The sequence below is a fragment of the Falco punctatus genome (genome assembly GCF_963210335.1).
Source record: "Falco punctatus genome assembly, chromosome: 3".
NCBI classification, from domain to species: Eukaryota; Metazoa; Chordata; class Aves; order Falconiformes; family Falconidae; genus Falco; species Falco punctatus.
The window spans coordinates 30,864,019-30,883,636 of record NC_137582.1 but is presented as its reverse complement, the minus strand read 5'-3'; the positions used below and the strand labels follow the sequence as shown (position 1 = coordinate 30,883,636).

At 43.2% G+C, this 19,618-nt stretch overlaps 1 protein-coding gene across 7 annotated transcripts in view; it reads right to left on the bottom strand.

Moving 5' to 3' along the window:
- Positions 1 to 19,618, bottom strand: part of CFAP418 (cilia and flagella associated protein 418) — an 88,802-nt gene extending 69,184 nt beyond the window's left edge. For all 7 annotated transcript variants that reach the window (XR_013926779.1, XR_013926780.1, XR_013926781.1 and 4 more), the window contains exon 1: positions 1 to 19,618. This exon is cut by the window's left edge and continues 51,592 nt beyond it. The gene's annotated coding sequence lies outside the window, so the exon portion shown is untranslated.

Sequence of the window (19,618 nt, the reverse complement as noted above, 5' to 3'; positions counted from 1 at the left end):
GGGCCGGGCGCTCGGCGGGCAGCGGGCTGGCGGCGCTGGCCCGTTTGCGCACTCGCTCGCTGCTGCGTTTGGCCGCTCACCACAACGTGGTTATTTTGTTTCTGTTTTGGATTGAAGTTCAGAGCGGTTTTTTCTGTTACCTGTTAACACAAAATAAAGCTCCGACACGAACTACCCTGATCTTACTTTGCTCCAACAAAACCCAATTGCCACTTTGGTTATTTTCACATGAAACCAGACCAGGAGCCTGGGACCAGGCACGAATGGCCGCAGGCTGGGGGTGGCAAACCTAAACCCACCGACCTGGGCGCTTGGCAGCAGTGGAGGGCAGGGGATGGCCACGGGGGCTGTGGGGGTTGCGGGGTGGCTGTGGGGTCGGTGGGGTGGCTGTGGGGGCTGTGGGGGCTGTGGGGTGGTTGTGGGGGCTTTGAGGTGGCTGTGGGGGGCTGTGGGGCGGCCGCGGGGGCTGTGCAGGCCTGCGGGCAGCACACAGCCGCCCCTCGGACGGGCAGCGAGGCCTGTGGCAGAGGCCTGCCGTGCCTCTCCCTATCTTTCAAGGTTTTCAGCAGAGAGTTAGTGTTTTCACTGGCCTTTGGATAACCATAGATTTTTTAAGCTATGGAAGTGGCTTTCCAAAATGATCCCCTGCAGAGAATGAAGAACTATTTTACTTGTGAATGCTACCCATAACTGCTTATGCATAAAAATGTCAGACCCGATTAAGAGTTGGAAGTAGACTTTCTGAAGAGTGTTTCGTATCGTGGTTTACCACCATTTTTCATGTGCGTGGTTACAGGTTCCTCCTGCGCCTTGCCATACGTAGCTTTGCTCGCAGTACGCCCGCACAGCTCGTCCTGCAGGCTGCCTTCACAGCACGTGCAGCGCACGCTCCTGCGGTAGTCCAGCTATGATAGTCAATAAATTACTCTTTTGCAGCTGGGGAAAAGCCAGTTAACATTGATGGATCATGTCTGTTCACTCCAAACAGACACTAAGGAGGATGTTTGGATGCAGTTGCTAAACACCATACCTTTTCGCAAACAAAGCATAAGATTTTAAAACTAAAGATATGGGCAGCTTGCAAACCGGGCTTTCAAAAAGGCAGTCTAGGGCACTCCTTGAGCCACTGGTAATGCTTCACAGTTCTGAAATACCGAGGGATGTTCAAGAAGACTGAAAACCCCCTTATTATTCTGCCATCGCTTTAAAAAACTGAAGGTAATGACTTGTTAAATGTGGCTAAATAAAGGCTAGCCAACTTCACATATGTTTTAGGCAGATAATAGAATTGTGGAAACAAAAGTCAATGACTGCTGAAGAGTACTAAAAGAGGGCAGTCCCATTCAATGGCAATGCTTATGCAACTTGATTTTATATTCCTTTATTTTTTGCTAATGAAGATTATGGATCATCTAGAATGCAGTCCAGCAGTTTTGTTCTTCTAGTTCAGATCTAAGTACTTAGCCTTGTTTGGCGGATCGTACAGACGTGTGGAAAGCAGTCATTCTCATATTGAGATGCATCTGTAGAGTAGGTGGGATGAGTTGATCTTTGGAGACACTGGTCCTCTACCAGGGGGACTATAGAGACAGTCTGGGTTAGAAGTCTGGCTCCTAGGTGGAAACAGCCAAATGAGATTAATCCTTTTTCAAGCATGTAAACCTAAAATTACCAGTACTACAGAGATACAACAACTCAAATAATGAAAAGAACAACTAAATAGGCAAAAGCATAATTAGGCATTTCAGAACATCAATAGTGAGGATAATTTTCCAATGAAAGAAGTTTCTTAAAAATGTTGATGGGACCTTCACCCTTGACAATCCTAACAATGTTTTTCTTAAGACTGGATGTTGTAAAAGTCAAGCTCCAATTCAACTTGACATGAAGCAGGAATTAATTCCTCAAAACTGTATGCTAGGAAAGAAGTCAGATGGCAGCCCCTTCTGCCCCTGAAGTCCATCAGTCTGACAATGCTTCTCTCTGTGCTGTTGGTATAAGTAAGAAAGAAGATATAGCAAGAAAAATAATAAAACTAAATAATAAAACTGGGGTGGGATGATAACTTGAATGGAAATGAACTGCAATGAGTGAAAAAGTGTATGTCTTTGGCTGAGGTTGTCGTTAAAAGTCATAATAAGAGTTCCCCAAGTACCGGTACAAAGTTCTCTGATATCCAAAAAAGCACATTGTCACCTAGGATACAACTTTGGCAGAGTTTAGGTACCCAGCATTGAGACAATAATGCAAAAAGCCCCTCTTCCTAAATGTTCTGAAACACAGCAACCACATTAACACACTCCCCAAAAAAGCCAGGGGAAGAAACCCCAATTCACACAGCAGCCTAAAGATTAAAGTCCTCAACCTACATTTAATGCAGAGCAGTAAATAAAAAGGTGGGAGAGAAAGAGAAAGTGCAAAAGAAAGAGAGAGGTAGAAGAGGCATGTGTGCTTGCATAACATAGAGTCATAAGAAAGGTCTTCCAGCTCTCAGAGGTGGCAGATGAAAGAAGAGGATGTTTGGATTCATTCTTGTTTTTATTTCTTAATTTCTGATAATAGCCTGCTTTTCTATCTTATAAGGACTTTCTCATAAAAACTTATAGCTGAATACAGACACAGGTACACCCATCCAGTTATTTAACACAGAAACACAGCTTTTGGAGGCCAGATGTGTATCCGAGAGAACCGTCAGAGAAAATTAGGATTTCCATTGGGGACTACTTTGTTTCTACTTCCTGCTAAACTAATATCTGTGAAGCTTTACATGAGAACACATCCCTCTCCCTGTGTTTCATACAGCAGTAGTTCACCGGTGTATCATAGGCTTGGGAAATTTGCATATGGTCAGAAGCTGAGATATTTTTTCTGTTTTTACAGCTAGTCAGAGGCATAATATGCTACAGCAAAATTTGTAAAAGTCCTCTTTGGACAACAAATGGGGGCATATATCTTCAACCATCCCTGTTAGCAGAGCTGAGCATCTTGGGTGAGGGACGAGGCAGCTGGTTTTCCCTGGTCTGGTGGTTACTACCTTGACTGCATTTGCAAAAGTCATCTGGCAGAATATTCATCAGATTAGTGCAAAAAGTCCCATGAGAATGTTGAGGTGTTTCTGTTGCTGCATTGTGTCACGTATTGTGTCATTCCCATGTTATCTGGTATCATTCCGGTGCCTGGTGGTCCTTCTGAGAAGAGAAATACCACTGTGCCTGGCATGTTCCCTCCTCGAAGGGCAGAGGAGGAAAGGCAGGGTAAGCAGATACAGGTATCTGCATGGGACTTTTCAACCAGTAGGAAAAAGTATCTGAAGACTTCTCACAGGCAGAGACTATCTTATAGAGATGCTGAAGGGAAAGTGCTAGGACACAGCTGACCTTGGAGACATTCCTAACTGCACCCCTTACTGAGTTTTCCAGGGATCAGGAGGTTCATTGCTACCTTAAAAATGGGAAAACCAGAAAGTGCAAGCAGAGTTCAAAACAGAAAGAGCAAACCTCCTGCTAGGCTGAGCAGCTGGGAGTTTGAGTGGCTCTTTGCGCGGCCTGCACAGAGAAGAGCAAGTGAACGAAGCTGCTAATAGAGTGCCTGGTTTTGGCTGGGCTACAAAACCCATTAAAATGGCAGAGCCAAGACAGTGACAATATTTTGGCATGGCTTTCCAGTGGTCAAAGTGACCCTATATATCATTTTATGTATTTATTTTTCTATATGTATACAGTCACCTCAATGACTTGGCGTGCTTTCTAGTCATACCAGCCAAACCAGACCTTTTCTATTTGGCTCTACCTTCAAACTTTCTGGCATGTTGACTTCTACAAGGAAAGCTGGCTAGCAGAGGAGCCTCTCGTCTCAGCTGGGATGTGGCTGTCTTTTTTTGCTGCAGACATCAGGGCACAGGAGGGAGAATCTGTGCTTATTTTTACATAAGATAGAGAGTAAAGATGATTAGAAAGACAGCTAAGCAGGAAACAGTAGAGTAAGTGTTACTTTTTAAACCAAGGAGTGTGTGAAGTTTTTAAACATAACAGCACAAACCCACATACAGTTTAAAGCTGTCTAATAAAACCAGTCTTGTCTGAAAACACCTGCTTGCTTAGGACTATTTAAAACAAGTATTTGTCACCTCCATGTCATTTGCAGAAGTGTGTAAGCACAAGGTTATCAGTCAATTTCTCCTGAATTACCAATGTTTCTTAGTGTTTGGGAAAAAAAATAATTTAAAGAAACGTTCACTATCAGACACAGGAAGGTGCATGAACCACAAAGTATAAGAACCCGCAGGGATCCACTTTCAGCTTCATGAATGGCTAATACTACATTGTAAGTGTAATATTTAATGCTTGGTGTTTGTCTGCATACTCACCTGCTATGGTCACAGCAATCACAAGCTATGTAGCACTTTAGTGAACATCATCTCAGAACCTGCACAAAACACAGAAACAGAAACGGTCCAGAGATATCCAAAGTGAAGCAATGCTTTTTTGAGGACTGAAAAGTAGAAATGTCAGAGGAGCTTGGTAGTTCCTGTCTCATTGACAGATACCTTTCATGACCAAGACAGCATGTTTGAAGAAACCACAGCATGAAGACAAAAAGTGGAAAATGTTATGCCAGCAACTCATATTTCATCTTTAATGATGTTTTACCTGGATATGGGGGTGGTGCTATTAATCTGATCTCAGAGAAATGTCTTGCGTGGTCTTGTGAAACAGGGAACTTGATTTCCTGAAGCAAGGAGCAATGAGATGCTATGATGGTTGGCTGGATAAAAAAGTTAGAATATGCAGCTCCTTCTCACTGGCAGACTGGGATCCTGAACATGTAACTTACAGTTCTATACTGTATTCTTCTGGATATGCTGCGTGCAGACAAGCTCCCATGAGCAATTCTTTTCGGAATATTTATTTGAGTGAGCCATATTATTAGCACACTAGAATGAACTGACGGCAGCCAGGGCTGCTGTCCTGTGGTGGAGAGCTGTCGTCACATATTTCATGTTCTGGAAAGACTACACTTTAAAACCATGTTAAATGTGAGTATATAATAACAACAACAACAACAATCAAAAAAGAGGTAATAAGGATAACGTGTATTCAGGGGATGCCCTCCAGCGCTGTCACTCTTCCTGGACTGTAACAGCATCTTTGAGCTCCTCTGACTGCCAGGCAGGGGTGAGATGATGAGGACCAGGCTCAACCTTAGCGTAGTGAACATGTCAGGAACTGTAGCTCCTTTGAGTGACCTCCACTGTCTGCAAACTCTTTAGCGTGGTCAAGCCAGGAATATGGCCAACTTGGTATTTTCATGGAGAAAAAATAAAGGAACTGGTTCTCTAACCCACTACTGTGGCATGCTTTTGACATTAGAATAAAATGAACTGCATCTGTTTAAACCACCTGTGGATTAGCCCATAATTTTCAGGATCACGGCAACGCTAGAAATTCACAGGTTTAAAGCCTTTTAAAAGTTAAGAGATTAGAGGTATAGGCAAGTGTTAGTAAAGTTCAAAAGCCTCTACTTTCATTTGGGAGGATCAGGATATACTGTACCACTCTGCTGAATCCTCTAGTAAGTCAATACATTTTTGATATCCATAATAACTTATATTTTACATCAATCATTTAATAACTGTGATATCAAAGATAGCCTTCAGATAGCTCTGAAAAATTGTTCTAATACATTGGCAAACAAGCATGTGTTTGCACTGACTTAAGACTTTAAGAAAATGTTTTGTACATTTATAAGCAACACTGAACGACTACATAAAGAAATTCATCAGGGTGTACACAACCTAAAGTCAAACAAGGGCTATCTGTTGTTGATTGTTGATGCACTGCTTCAGTCACAGAATCACAGAAATAGTTTGTGGAAGTGACCACTGGCAGTAATCTAACAGTACAGGAAAGACAAATGCTTTGCTCCACTGCTGGGCTGTGAATAGAAAACATGCATCCTGACATGACCTTTTTAAAGTGTCATGTGTTGTCTGGCCTTCCATAAAAATATTGCTAGTAATTTTTTATTATTTTCTTAATTCCCAGACTGTACCTAAAAAGATGCAAATAGAACGCATTGATATAAAATCTTCGAATACCTGCTTTGCCAACATAAAATGTACCCTGTTATCATTCAGTGTGGCATAAGATTTGGACACTACCCAGGTAAGGAGCACAGATAACACTGCTTGGCTGAGCTGTGAGTGCTGTCCCCATGCATGCTTACAGTCTGGGCAAACAGAAAGGAAAAATGTCAGCTTAAACTTCAGCAGGTACTTTAGCTCAGCAGATGCATGACTTACAAAAAACACTTTTGCATTTCTTACCCCTTGAAAGACACAGGCTGATAAAACTGGCAATTACGAGATACTCATCTAGTAAACCTTGACATTGCATTTATCATCTGTGTAAGCTGAACAGTGAATAGCAGGGTGTAAGGACAATTTCTTAACTCCTTTAATACTGGCCTTAGCCACAACATCTGTGCTGCCACCAGTATTTCAGTAAGAGACACAGAGCAGAAATGTGCTTCTGTGCCACTCGTCCTGCCCTCTATGCAGCACTGAAGTAGTTAACTTTTCATTTTGCTGATCTCCTCCTCCCCTTCGCTCTTGGGTCCTTCTCACACCATGCCAAAACTGTGAAAACTGGCATGGAGTTAGCCTTGCTGATGGATCTGGCTCTTGCACATACAAATGCTGTGAGTTTGTATTTGCTAGCAATACGGCCATAAGACAGATGTTTGGGAGGACTGTCCACTATTGGTTTACAGGAAAAAAGTGCAAGTGCATTCATTTGGACGACGGGCACAATTTACATTCACGGTCCTTCAGTATACTCTGCTGTCCATCACAAGACTCCAACTGGAGCCAAAATATTTTCTTTCATTTCTTTGTTGCTTGATTTGCAGTAAATACTGGAGCTCTTAGTTTCCTCCATAACTGGCTGGTGGATTAGATAGGAGGAATGATGCAGGCAGCAGACATCCAAGCACCTGCTGCAAGGTCTTGACTTTCAGCATGGCACTACAAGAACTAATAGTTTGCAAATGTGATAATGTGTGCTCAGGGGACATCATCCAGTGCTGTCACTCTTCCTGGACTGTAACAGCATCTTTGAGCTCCTCTGACTGCCAGGCAGGGGTGCGATGATGAGGACTGGGCTCAACCTTAGCGTAGTGAACATGTCAGGAGCTGTAGCTCCTTTGAGTGACCTCCACTGTCTGCAAACTTGAGGGCTTTTTAGTGTGGTCAAGCCAGGAATATGGCTAACTTGGTGTTTTCATGGAGAAAAAATAAAGGAACTGGTTCTCTAACCCACTACTGCGGCATGCTTTTGACATTAGAATAAAATGAACTGCATCTGTTTAAACCACCTGTGGAACTAGCCCATTATTTTCAGGATCACAGCAAACCACTCTGAAGATGGTTCAAATATAGTGTCAAACAGAATTTGGCCCAGCGACTGTAACAAAAGTCAGAATGTTTATTACCAGTTAATTTGTACACATGCCTGTGGCTCTTATTCTTGGAAACAACCTCCCTGGGTGACTGTGAAATGCTGCTATTTCTGCTGCAAAAAGTACATTTTTTCTGCGGTAGACCAACTCATCTTGGAAGTGCTGCTCAACTGATGTAGCTGTTTGTTGAGCACCCTTTCTTTGTGTGTAGGAACTTCTGGCATAACATGATAGGCAATTTAGCTGCATGGCACCTGCAACCACTTTATTGTAGGTGTAGGACAGGGGATCAAATTCAGTGTGGGTGCAAGCAAAGGAAATTCTGCAGCTACAGGGAAAATATCCCTATCACATACAGGTCTTGGCTCTTCTCCTGCAGAATGAAGATGGGTAACTGACTTTGTGATATTATTTTAAACATCAGGAAGGAGTAAACAACTGGTCTGCAATTTCCGGACACATTCTAGTGGGAGATTTTTAAGGCTATTTGAGCATTTTGAACTACATTGTTTCCCCCGAGCCGAAAAATTCTTCCCTGCCATTCTGCACCTTCTATCGATCATGGTTCAAGGATCAAAGTAAAGTGCATTTTGTGAGAAGCAAAGGTTAAAGTCATTCGCAAAGTTTCTTGACTCTGCTGTGAGTTCAGGGGCAAGCATTTGGGCAGCAAATACAGTCTAGAGCCTGTCCTGCTGTCTGTCCGTCCTCTGGCATCTGTTCTGAAAATATTTTTTGCTCTTGCAAGAACTGCATCATGCATAAAAAACCCAGCACAGGGTTGCAAAAACATGGAAGAAGTCACCGCCCTGGTGTGCAACCCACAGACCTATTTATCAGTATGGTATTTTTCCTACATTCATAAATGAAGCAGTTATCCCTCTTCCCTACTTGCTAATGGCGGGAGGATTTTGTCCTTCAGGTTTAATTAAGCACCAAAAGTCATGGCTTTATTTATTGATAAGCCTTTCCAGGGTGCCCGTCGCTGTAGTATCTGAGGCCACTCAAGCCGTGACCCTGCCACATTCCTTGGGAGGCAGGGAAAGGTCTCAGGGGTTTATCGCTGCCGCCTGGGAGCTCACCCATCACTAACTGAAATAGCACTAAATGTGCAACCTGCCGATACCCGAGTCACCGCTGGCTGTGGAGCTGGGGTGAGTGTAACAATATTTGACTTGCTATGGTATGAGACACTGCACCTAGAAAACAGTTTGAGAGAGACTGGATGGAACAGACAATAAGGCAGAAGCTGTTAATCCCTTTAACACGTGCATGGTAATCGGTATAAAAGCTTACGCTTTACCTAAATGTACTGGAGTCTGAGAATAAACGTGAAAACAGCGCTGTTTTTTTGCAAGCCCACTGTCAGTGTTTTAAAAGATTGTAATGAAAGCAAGATCCTAAACTAAATTTAATCTAAAACTTGCATCTTTTTTTTTTAGTTTTCACATTTCTGACAACAGTAAAAAAATTGCAGCTTAGGGAAACTCACAGGAGAGGAAATATTATTTATAGCTCAGCCTTTGTTGGGTTTTTTTTTCACAATACCATGTTGCTGGTAAGCACATACTTAGAAATTAATTGAAAAATAATAATAACAAAAAATTAGGAGAACTTTTCACCTCTGTGAATACCTTTTTCTTGTCCCTTACCAGTGCTGAATATGGAATGGGGAAGCAGGTGTCATAAATCCACAAAATAATTATTCCCCATTTGCTATATTACATTTTATTTATATTCCCTGGCTGTTATTTTATGTTAAATCTGCAAGTCCTCTTGTTAGATTTTAGCTTCCACCCCAGTGAATGAGCTCATAGCACATAACCACAGTTGCCGCAGAGAGTTCTTTTCCAAAGCTTAATTACTCTCTCGTTATGTTCATAAGTGCTTTAAATATTTCTGAGGGGCCTTGGTAATGTAAATTTTTGCCACAAATTTTCTCTTTGATTGGAAATAACTGGTCTATCAGGAACAAAATCATCAGATGTTTTGCCATTAAAGTTAAATTGACTTACACATAAAGCCTAATAAGGTTTTGGCTTTTTAGGTCCAGGTAACCTGCTCCTCTCTGTCACATCCTTGGGGAAAAGGAACTTCAGACCTCCGTGATGTTTGCCTCGGATTGGAGAGTTTGAAAGAACTGAAATTTTGATCTATGGCAGAGCCTGTTGCTTTCAGCAGTGAGGACCTGTTCCCAGTGGTGTCCTGGGTACTTACTGGATGCAGAGTGGGAGATGCTGACTGCCCTAAGGAGCATGTAATTAAGAGGTGATGGAAGAGATCAGAGGGAATAAAAACAACTAGAGGGCTTTTTCTATACTAGGCTGTAGGCAGCCTTATAAAGTGTGTCTGAAAAGATAGTTCAGCAGAATATAGCAGAGCCTTGCAGACAAGCTTGGAGCAGCCCCACCACGGGTTTCTTTTCTCTCCGGCATTTTAGATAGCAGTATGGCATTCCCCTAGTTATGTTTCTACACCATCAGACCTGGTACTGCTTGCTCCAGGCAAGCTCTCAGCCAGGTTGAGAGGCTGCAGACTAATGGCACGCTGGCTGTCCAGCCATGCTGGGCAAAGGAGAGTTGAGCGAAGGCACCCAGGCTAGCGCTCAGCAGCACGTATACGTGCAGTCGTCTGAAGCGTGGGCCTGAAAATAATGTTGCTGTGTTAGCCTGCCTCCACACTGCTAAAGAGGATTACCTTTGGTCATGCTGTACTGCTTCCACCTCTGGACTAACATTTTTTCCCATTAGCTTGGGAGTCTCTGAGCCATGCTCCGCTGAGTGGGGTAGTCAGAGTAAAATTTCCCTCTATTCACAGAACACCACTTTGCAAAACAGCAATGAAGTGGAACACAAGTCTGCATAGCCTCCAGGACAGTTGGCTGTGGAGAATGAATAATCTGAGCTCCAATAGGGAAGAACTGCTGTTTCTTTGTCCCACCATGAGCATAATCAGCATCCATAAGACCTTTTCTCCAGTAAATCCTGGGTTTCAGTCTCAGGCTTCTTTCTTCGTAGCCAAAATTGCTTCATTTCTAGTTCTTTGCAATTATCTTCATATAAAGATTGAAGCAGATGAGTAAAATTCATCCTCTTTGTTGATTCCGAAGACTTTGGTTGAGCAGTAATATGAGACTGGCCTGCATTTAGAAAGTTGATACGGTTAAAATTTGAGGAGCTAAGTGATGGTTCAAGATATGCACCATGTAACAGGAGAGCTGGAGGGAGAGCACAAGTTACACTCCCAGCGGAAGCAGGGTATTTAGCACAGCATGGAGGCATATTCCATCAGGTGATTCAAAGGCACCTACCCCCCCACCCCCATCCCTTGGACTGCTGCCCCAGCTCTTATTACGCCTGAATGGGGAGCAGCCCAGGCTATTTCTCCACCAGAGATGACCGAGACCTGCATAGCGCAGACGCAGGGCGACCGGGTTAATGAGATGGGGAGCAGCGCGGTGCTGGGTTGGAGATGTACTGATTCACTGTTTCCAGCAGGTGATTTTTGCCAGTGCAGCTCCTCAGGCCCTTGTTAGAAGTGAAAACAGCTTTGCCCATGGGCACATTCTCTAAGGAGAGCAGCTGTTTTCATAAAAATTATTAAAATCTGTACCAACGAGACATTTTATCAGACTTCTGGCCAGAAACCCCCCTGCTTAGCTCCCCCTGCAAATCGACTTGCAGGTGTTTCAAGAGGGAACGCTGAGAGAAGGAAAAAAGCAAGGCTTAGCCAAAAGTAAGCATGACTAACAAATTACTCATAATTAAGGTTTGTTAATTGCATAGAACCCAATTAAACCTTTCCACATCTAAAATGGAATAACTTATGCTTTCAGCAGAGCTGTTTAGCTATTAGACATTTTTGGTGACACTTGTCTGTTGATTTGCCGTTAGATAACTCCTTGGCTTGAAGCCAGCCAGGACTGAGCTAAGAGACTTTTTGTACATGTGTTTGCAGCACATTTTCACAAAGGGTTGCCAGAGTTTGGCCCATGATGACTAGTGAGTGGATTTATTACATTATTATTTTAGATTGTTATATTATTATTATGCATGACTGACATTGTGAAATTCTTATGTTACAGAACTATGTAGAGTTAATATAAAACAGTAAGCCAGAGAGGCATTTTTCATAAAATTCCAACCTCAAGTGCAAATTTTATGTAACTGAAAAGTCATGACTTTATGTAGCATTTAGAACACTGCTAGAATGAGAATACCTCCCCAAAACACGTTGCCTCAAAGTGGACCTAGAAGAAACCTTTCCCATGATTCCCCCAAAAATGCAGATGACCGAAAAAATATTATTTCCAAGTGTGTGTGCCTCTTCCCTTCTCTGTTCCAGCAGGGACCACAACTGGAAATACCAAAATACCACAGAAATGTAGTTCTTGTGGTACTTCCAGCCCCAGCAGAAGCAGGAAGTATTAGAAATCTTCCAATAAATCATGTTTTCATGAGATTTCCAGCCCAGTGTTGCAAGCTCAAGAAGTTTGGATCATAAACCCAGCTCTGCTTGTCCATCTGAATGAAAAACCTCAGCCTCGGGAGACTTATCTCTATACTCAAGGACTGTTCTGTCTGACATATTGCTGATATTCCTTCAAAGCCATAACACATCTTCAGTTTCACATTAAGTCCAGCTATAAATCGGATTAAATCTTGTTATGAAAGACAGATTTAACTTTGGCCTTCCATTTCTGTTAGCTGCACGACAGGTTTTTTTCCCAGGACAAAGGCAACTGCAAGGCTCAGCAGCTTGAGTGCCCATGGCAGAAGAGCTGGAGCAGGGTGCTCTTTGGGTGCGTACTTGTGTGTGGACAGGTAAGAAACAGTATCATACCATGCAGAAGAAAAAAATTAACACAGCCTGAACTGCACCTGAACGGGCAGAAGAGAGAGGACTTCCAGGATGAGCTGGTGAGTAAAAGAACTTGAAGACCCGTAAGAGCACCTTGACCAACCCTGGCAATCAGCTCTTCCTTGTACAGAAGTCATCGAGCCCAGCACCAGCTTCTTCTACATGATACAACCTGTAAGACATTGGATTGTATGGTTGGCTGATCTGATGAGGAGGGCTCACCAGATTAACCTAAGTAGGTCTATATGATGGTGGCCACATCAGGCATGTTTTTCTGTCCTTTCAGAACAGAGCTTTGCTGAAACCTCTGTAAGAAATCAGGTCAGTGTGATCATACCAGAGACACTTCCATTGTATGCTGCTTGCAATTTCACCACAAATGGATCACAAGGTTTGTATGACCTTGTAGTCTCTTTTGTGAGTGGTGGTTGTGCAACAGATCCCCTGGTAAGATAAAACAACATGAGGGTTTACACAAAGTAGGAAAGTTTACTAGAGATATGGCTTGCCACTCTCCTCCTTTAAAGAGAAAGCACCTACATTTCAGGCTCAGAAAGAAATAAACCAAAACAGACTCAGTATTTGTATTCTTGTTTGAGGTTGACTGTGCTGCCAGATGTGCAGTTTTTCAACTCATAAGACCTCTCGCTGTACTGGGAAGACTACCAGTTGAAATGAATAATTACTGGCACGCATTCTTCGCTCCCCAGGAGCTGATGCTGAGTGCACCATAAATGGGATATATGCATGTTGACCACTTTTGTAGCAAGGGCTTTGTTGAAGGGGTTGTGGCTTAGCTCTCTTCGTGCTGCTATTGAACATGCGTGAGATGGCTGCAAGAGCTACTCTTGTGTAGCTAACCTCCCAGGTTACCAGTAAGAGGAAAAAAGGAAAGCACAGCTCACCTCCCAGTATTTACCCCAAAATACCTAGTATTTACCTTAGTACCTACCCAAAAAGCTAGGCATTTTGAATAGACATTTCAGTGTCTGTGTCGGAGGAGGTGGCTGGAGACACTGCTTTCACCTCCACGTGCGTGGTTTTGCTGGGCAGCTCTCTTCTCCGCTTTCTGCAAGCTGCACTTTGACATTTCCCAACCCTCCAGTGCCCACGGACCCAGGCTGTTATTTTGTTCAGGGCAGCCTGTCACAGAGGGAGACACATGCTCACACAGAAACGTTGCTTTTGCTCCCTTCATTTAAAATGTGAACTTATCTGCTTGCTTTTTTGTATGGACACCCCCCACCCCCCCAACTATTTCCTGAGTTAGAAATCTGAAGAGACACAGGCCTTTGAAACATTTTCTTGTTGTGTGGGCAAAAACTAACAATAACTTTGTTATAACATAGATGACAGATTCTGCCGATACTCAGATTGCAAACCATTTTGGCTGCTTGCACTCACAATTGCTTTGTCCATTTCTGTTTTCCTTTGCATTTAGTGTAAGGTGATTTGTGTTCTGTTCATTTTAAAATAAAACCCAAAGCTTTTTTGCTGACTGTATGAATTTTTTCAGGAGCACATACACACACATACACATATATATAGTGCTTAGGAAAGAAATATTTTTTTAATAGCATTGCATGTATGAACAATAAAATGCCCACTAAATATAGTTAATAGTAAAAGTTCCCATAATACATCTTAGGTTTCAGCAGTTTAGAACCTGGCTATAAACAGTGACTTTCCATACCCAAGAGAATATAATTTTTCCTTAAAAAGAGAAGAGTATGTGTTGAACTGGCCATTGATTTTCCCTCTAACAGGAAGCCTTTCCATAAATGTTGAGTACAATGATGTGTTTATTAGTTTTGAATCACTGCTGTGGTTAGTAACTCCCTCTCTTTCTTTTGAGCACAGCGATGTGTTCTAGGATGCGTTGCACACTCTTCCTCTTAAAAATATCAGAACGCAGCAGACCTCACAATAAAAAAAGGAAGAGATGATGTCTGCAAATAATGATTTGGGGCTAGCCTCCCGTTCCTGTTCAAAAATCTCATGATGGGAAGAACGTTGAGTGATTTTACCAGTACGTGCTTTATAAATAGACTGAAGGGACATTTATGTGGCAAGACATACTGGCTTCAGAGGTGAACAGGGTGGTTCAGGTGTCCACAGCATGACAGTGCATGCTGTGGTAGTCACGACAGTGCATGCTGTGGTGGTGGTGAGAGCTGCAGCTGGCTGGGTGGCACACACCGAGTGCCATGCCTGGGGCAGGGGCACGGGGCTGGGGCAGCTGCTTTCGAGTGAAGCTAAAATCTAAATAACCTAGGACAAAGAGATGAGCTAGCAGTGACAGAAAACGGTTACCATTCAGCAAGGCCTGGGTGGCCTGTGGCACAATGGTTTAATAGCTGACAGTGGCTCCCTGCCAAGCAGTGTGTCCAGAAGAGCATCTGTAGCTCAGGAGCTGCTTGTCATTGCTGGAATTACCTAATAGCCACCACGGAGCCGCTGTCGATAGGGCAAGACAGCAAACTGCACTGCTAACTGTGCATGAGATCCTTTCCCCAGGTCTGATCACAGGCACGGGAAGGTGGTGCTGCTCTCCCAGCTTTGTACCTCTTTTTTAAGTAGGCAGGAGAAGACCGACTGTAAATTTGGCTTTTCTTTTGTTCTTAATAAGGTCGCTGATTAGATCTGAGATTTCTGGGGAACCAAAGGATAATTGCAAAACAAAACTAGTGAGTTCCTGTCCTCTGTAAGCTTCTGTACTTTTACAGGGTATTTTGCAGAATAAACTGATCTGGACCTATCTCACAGTCTTTTCTTCTTACTTGTGTAGGTAAGTCGGGAAAGTTTTTACTGGAATGACTCATTTGCTTTCCAGAAGGTTACTGTGGAATAAAGGGGATTCAATGCTCTTCCTAGGTTGGCAAACTCTTTTGCAAAACCTGTGCTTAAGGGTATTATTCTTGGGATGCTTGCCTCTTCCCCTTTGGAGACATTTGGGGAAATTTTCTAAAGGATGTGTGAGAAATTTATGTTGTGCTGGTTTACAGATTCTTAGAGCAGTTTATACTCTTGGATCTTGAACTCTCATTTGATGTTATATCTCTCAGCATGGAGGAATACGATCATAAAACCATGGAGAAAATTTTCAGATATGTCCAATTTACTGTGATAAATGTGAGAGGTCAGTTTAAAAAGCATCTCACTATTTATTTGTAAGACATGAAAGACAGCTTTATCATCAATTTCTTAAGAGTTGGTGGCTCTAAAGATGCGAGGTATGTTGTGAAAAACCTCTTGGTGTTGCCAGTGATGGTGGGAGAGCATTGAAAACTTCAGAAGGAAAGATTAGGAAATGAGTTCTGGTCACATGGATCTCAGCAGAAGGCCAAGCAGGCTGAAATGTCCAAGCCAGAGGCATTCAGGAAGTTACACGGGGAGAGACAGAAAGTCTGGAGAGAGAGAGTTCTCAGTAAAAGGCACATGTCTACAAGTACATGAGGTAGCAAGAGAAGGTGTCAGAGAGGACCTTTGTTAGCACTCCTGGGTGAGTGGTGAGGAGCTGGGTTTACCAAGAAAGACATGGATGGATTGGCTAGTTGGGTAGGAGGAGATCCAGAAGAAGGCATGGCCATGAAACATGCGGGAGGAGGGCAGCGCATGGTGGAGTATGTCATGTCAAGTAGAATGAGAGCAGAACAGGCTTGAGAACAGGAAATAAACAGCAATTACTGACTTCACAGGTAAAGGCAGTTGAAACAGGTCTGTTGGAAAGTCCACCCACAGTGGTGACAAACAGCTTCTGCTGCTTTGAGGAACACATCTTTTCTCAAAAGAGAATTGAAGCACATAAACACATTTTTACACTCTCAACAACAGCGACATGTAGAACAGAGAATTCAGTCCACGTCTTCAGCGATCCCTCTAAGAATTGTCTTCTGCCAATTAAGTCCTTTCATAATTCCACACCAATACCACTGTAATTGGCACTGCAAAAGTGCCAGGACAGGTGGAGATGGGCTCTGTGCAAAGAGAGGTAAGATTTGGTATGTTACCTGTACCCACTCTCAGTTGCATGCTGTAGTTCCTGTGGTCTGCCTGCTGCTCTTGTGAATGTTACAATGGCTCTTAATGCAAAGAGGAACATAGGTGCCTGGGCTTGTAGCAATATAATAAAACCTCACAAAGTCTTCCAGGCAGCATTTTGATGGTGTAATTAGAAAGTCCTTTCAAATATGACCTTTTAACTACTGATGCCATCCTGTAACTTTCACAAAAGTGACTGTGTCAACTGCATCACATGGCTGAAGCTAGACTGATTTTCAGCCATGTGATGCTATTTTATCACCCTCAGGACAAAGGTTAAGCCCTCCCTTTCTTTTCTCTGTTAGGCACCACTTTCTTTGGTCCTCTTACTTTGATACTGCTAAAATTCCTGATGACCACAGAGTTAAGAGTTTTTATAATCCACCATGCGCTTCTCTGATGAAGAACCCTGCTATTGTGCTGCATGTAACAGAAATACCTTCACACAATGAAGCAATCATTCTTCCCCGGCAGGATCTGAATGTCTTGATTCCCATCCCGCAGCAGGTTTGGCAGGGAACAAATTCCCCAGCTTGCAAAGGGCAGTGGCCAGCATAATCTTTCTGCATTTTAAAACATTCTTTAATGTTAGGCTCTCTGCATTCAAATGGTAACTTTAGCTGACACAGAGTTTTGTAGAATATTTGAACTGTAGCCTATTGAAACTCTACCGCACTGCATTTGTGAATATCTTTATTACAGTATAAATGTGCTATTTTTCCTTTTATTTATTATGTTACAAGCATATTTTTAATACTTGTCCTGTGGCTTATTTGAGGGCTGCAGTTTCATTTTCCCCTAGATGGTACACATGCATTATTGGAAGCTTGAATACAGAGTGGGCAGCACTGAGATAAAGGCTCATAGTTTTTAAATCAGCTTAATCCAGCCTGTGGACTGAATGGACAGAAGAAAAGAAATGTAGTTCTATATTGGATATTATATGATGGCAGAACTAAGTAAATGGACAAGTTTTGGATGCACAGTTGGACTAAAGTGAATTCACTGAAGTTGAGGATGTTTCCTGTGTGTTTTTTCACTGTGGATTTCAAGACTGCACATGCATAAATTCAGTCTCTTCCTAAGTGAAATTCAGAATAAAATTAATTACACTTTATAATAGAAAAGGTATGAAGTCGGTCAGTTTTAAAATCCGAGTTTTAAATATTCCCTTTCCTCCCAGTTCTGGAAAGCAAACAAGAAAAACCAGGAGCAAAACCCAACACTAACAGCAACTATCCAAAACCTGGACAGATGCTATCTAAAATTGTAATAATAAAAAATGAATTATGACGGCCCTGCTGCTATTTGCAGCATGCATTAGCCATGCTGGATGGCCACCTGAGCAAGAGGGGCATGACACTGGGGCTGAGCAGTGGCGTGTCCCCACTGCCGGTGCTGATGCTGCACAGCTCTGCTGACACTGATGGAGACTGCCTTGAGGGGACCCACTGAGGCTGCCAGAGCGCAGGATGGTCCCTGGGTGCTGGGCTGGGGCTTGCCAAGGGGAAAGGCAGCCGTGCTTCTCCCTGTGCTGCCTGTCCCCTGTTCCCCTCAGCACCTAAAGTCCGCACCCACCCACAGCGAGGATGCTCCTTCCAGGCATCACGCCCAAGCGCTGGATAATCGAGTCTCATTGATAGTGGGGCAGGGAGGGGGAGGCGGGCGAGGGGAGCCCCTCGGTGGCCCGCAAGAATCAGCATCAGAGGAGACCCAGGGGACCGGATTCGACTCAGGACCTGGCGTAATGGCTTCTCCCGATTCACAGCTGCATAACTCGTGCTGGAGTCAGGTTCATAATATCTCAGGCATGTGATTCACACGAGTGTAAAGGCCGCTGGATACAATTACACATTTATTTTTACCTACCACTAAGGGAATTTCCATTCAGGACTATGTGAGCTGGTTGCCCTCTCTCTGTACTGTTTCACTAGTATTTTTCCTGACAATTCACATCTAAGAAACACAAGACACAGAGAGACTTAATGTTATGTGAAAGGATTTTCCTAGGGTAACTGTATTCAGTCTTTGCTCAAACTGAACGAATAACTTTGATCTGTCAACTGTGAAAAGTAAACTGGGTGCGACCTTCCGTCATCGGCTAATCGTCTCACTTAATGACATCTGTTAACTTTGTTCTGATATTAGATCATGGTCTTTCTTTGTACTGTCAAGATTTTTCATCCAAGGTCTAATTATTTCACTTTATGTGTATACGGATATCTTGGGAGTCAGTTGCACGTAGTACGAAGATCATTTTTTCTATTTTGAATTTCCAAAACTGATCACAGTGGTCAGATCGATGTGGCCTTTTAACAGATAAAACACACCAGATTAAAGCCCAGCATTGTATCTCAGTCCATGTCTCCCCGTCATTTTCTTGTAGGCACCGTATTTATTTTTATTCTTAATTGGGAGGGAAGGAGGAAAAGGGACAATTGTTTCTGTCCCAGTAAAATTCAATATTTCAAAACAGTTGATTGATGTGACTTGTTATACATATCTGAACTGTCCCACAGGAAGGAAGGAGAAAATAAAGTTTTTCAGCCTGTCTCTTTCAAAGTTTTTTATCTTTTAACAGTGATAAAGGCCGAGGTAGATGGCGTTTTGGGGGATTAATGGCCATTTGGGGTTAATGCCCTCAGGCCCTCTGTCCCTCAGCTCTTTCCAAACAGTGATTAATCTCCAGGGGAATGTATGTGCCCTGATTGCTACTGCTGATAATACTCATCCTTATAGTATAGATCAAAACGCATAGACTTATTGTAGTAATGGCCATGTCCTCACCTCCCAGGCTTTGTTCAGTTCAGTCAGCAACAGCTTAAGCCCCTGGTATCGTCTGATCGTGTTCAGTTCAACAGGCGTTTACTTTCTTGGGACCCAATCCTGCAACGTGCCCAGTGCTGCTCACCGGTGTTTTGCAACCACTGTCTTCTCCTCTATTAACTCCAGGGAAACATCCTCTTAGAAGGCTGTGGGGCTCACTCCCCTCTGTGCATCCTGTGCAATAGCAGTGGAGGGTGTGGGACCAGGGAAGGATGGCAAGGCAAGGAATGCCAGCTGGCTTTTGGGGTGAGGGGACAGTCATAGGTGGCTGGATCGATGGCAGGAGGAGCATTGCACCACCACGAGCTCTTGCACTCATTTTCTTTTTCCGCAGTGCTGGCTTGCACCAGCTCACACTTTGTTTGTTACTGTGATGTACACACTGTTCAGGTTCACCTAAAAAAAACCCGGTCAATTAAGCAAATTGCATCATCTG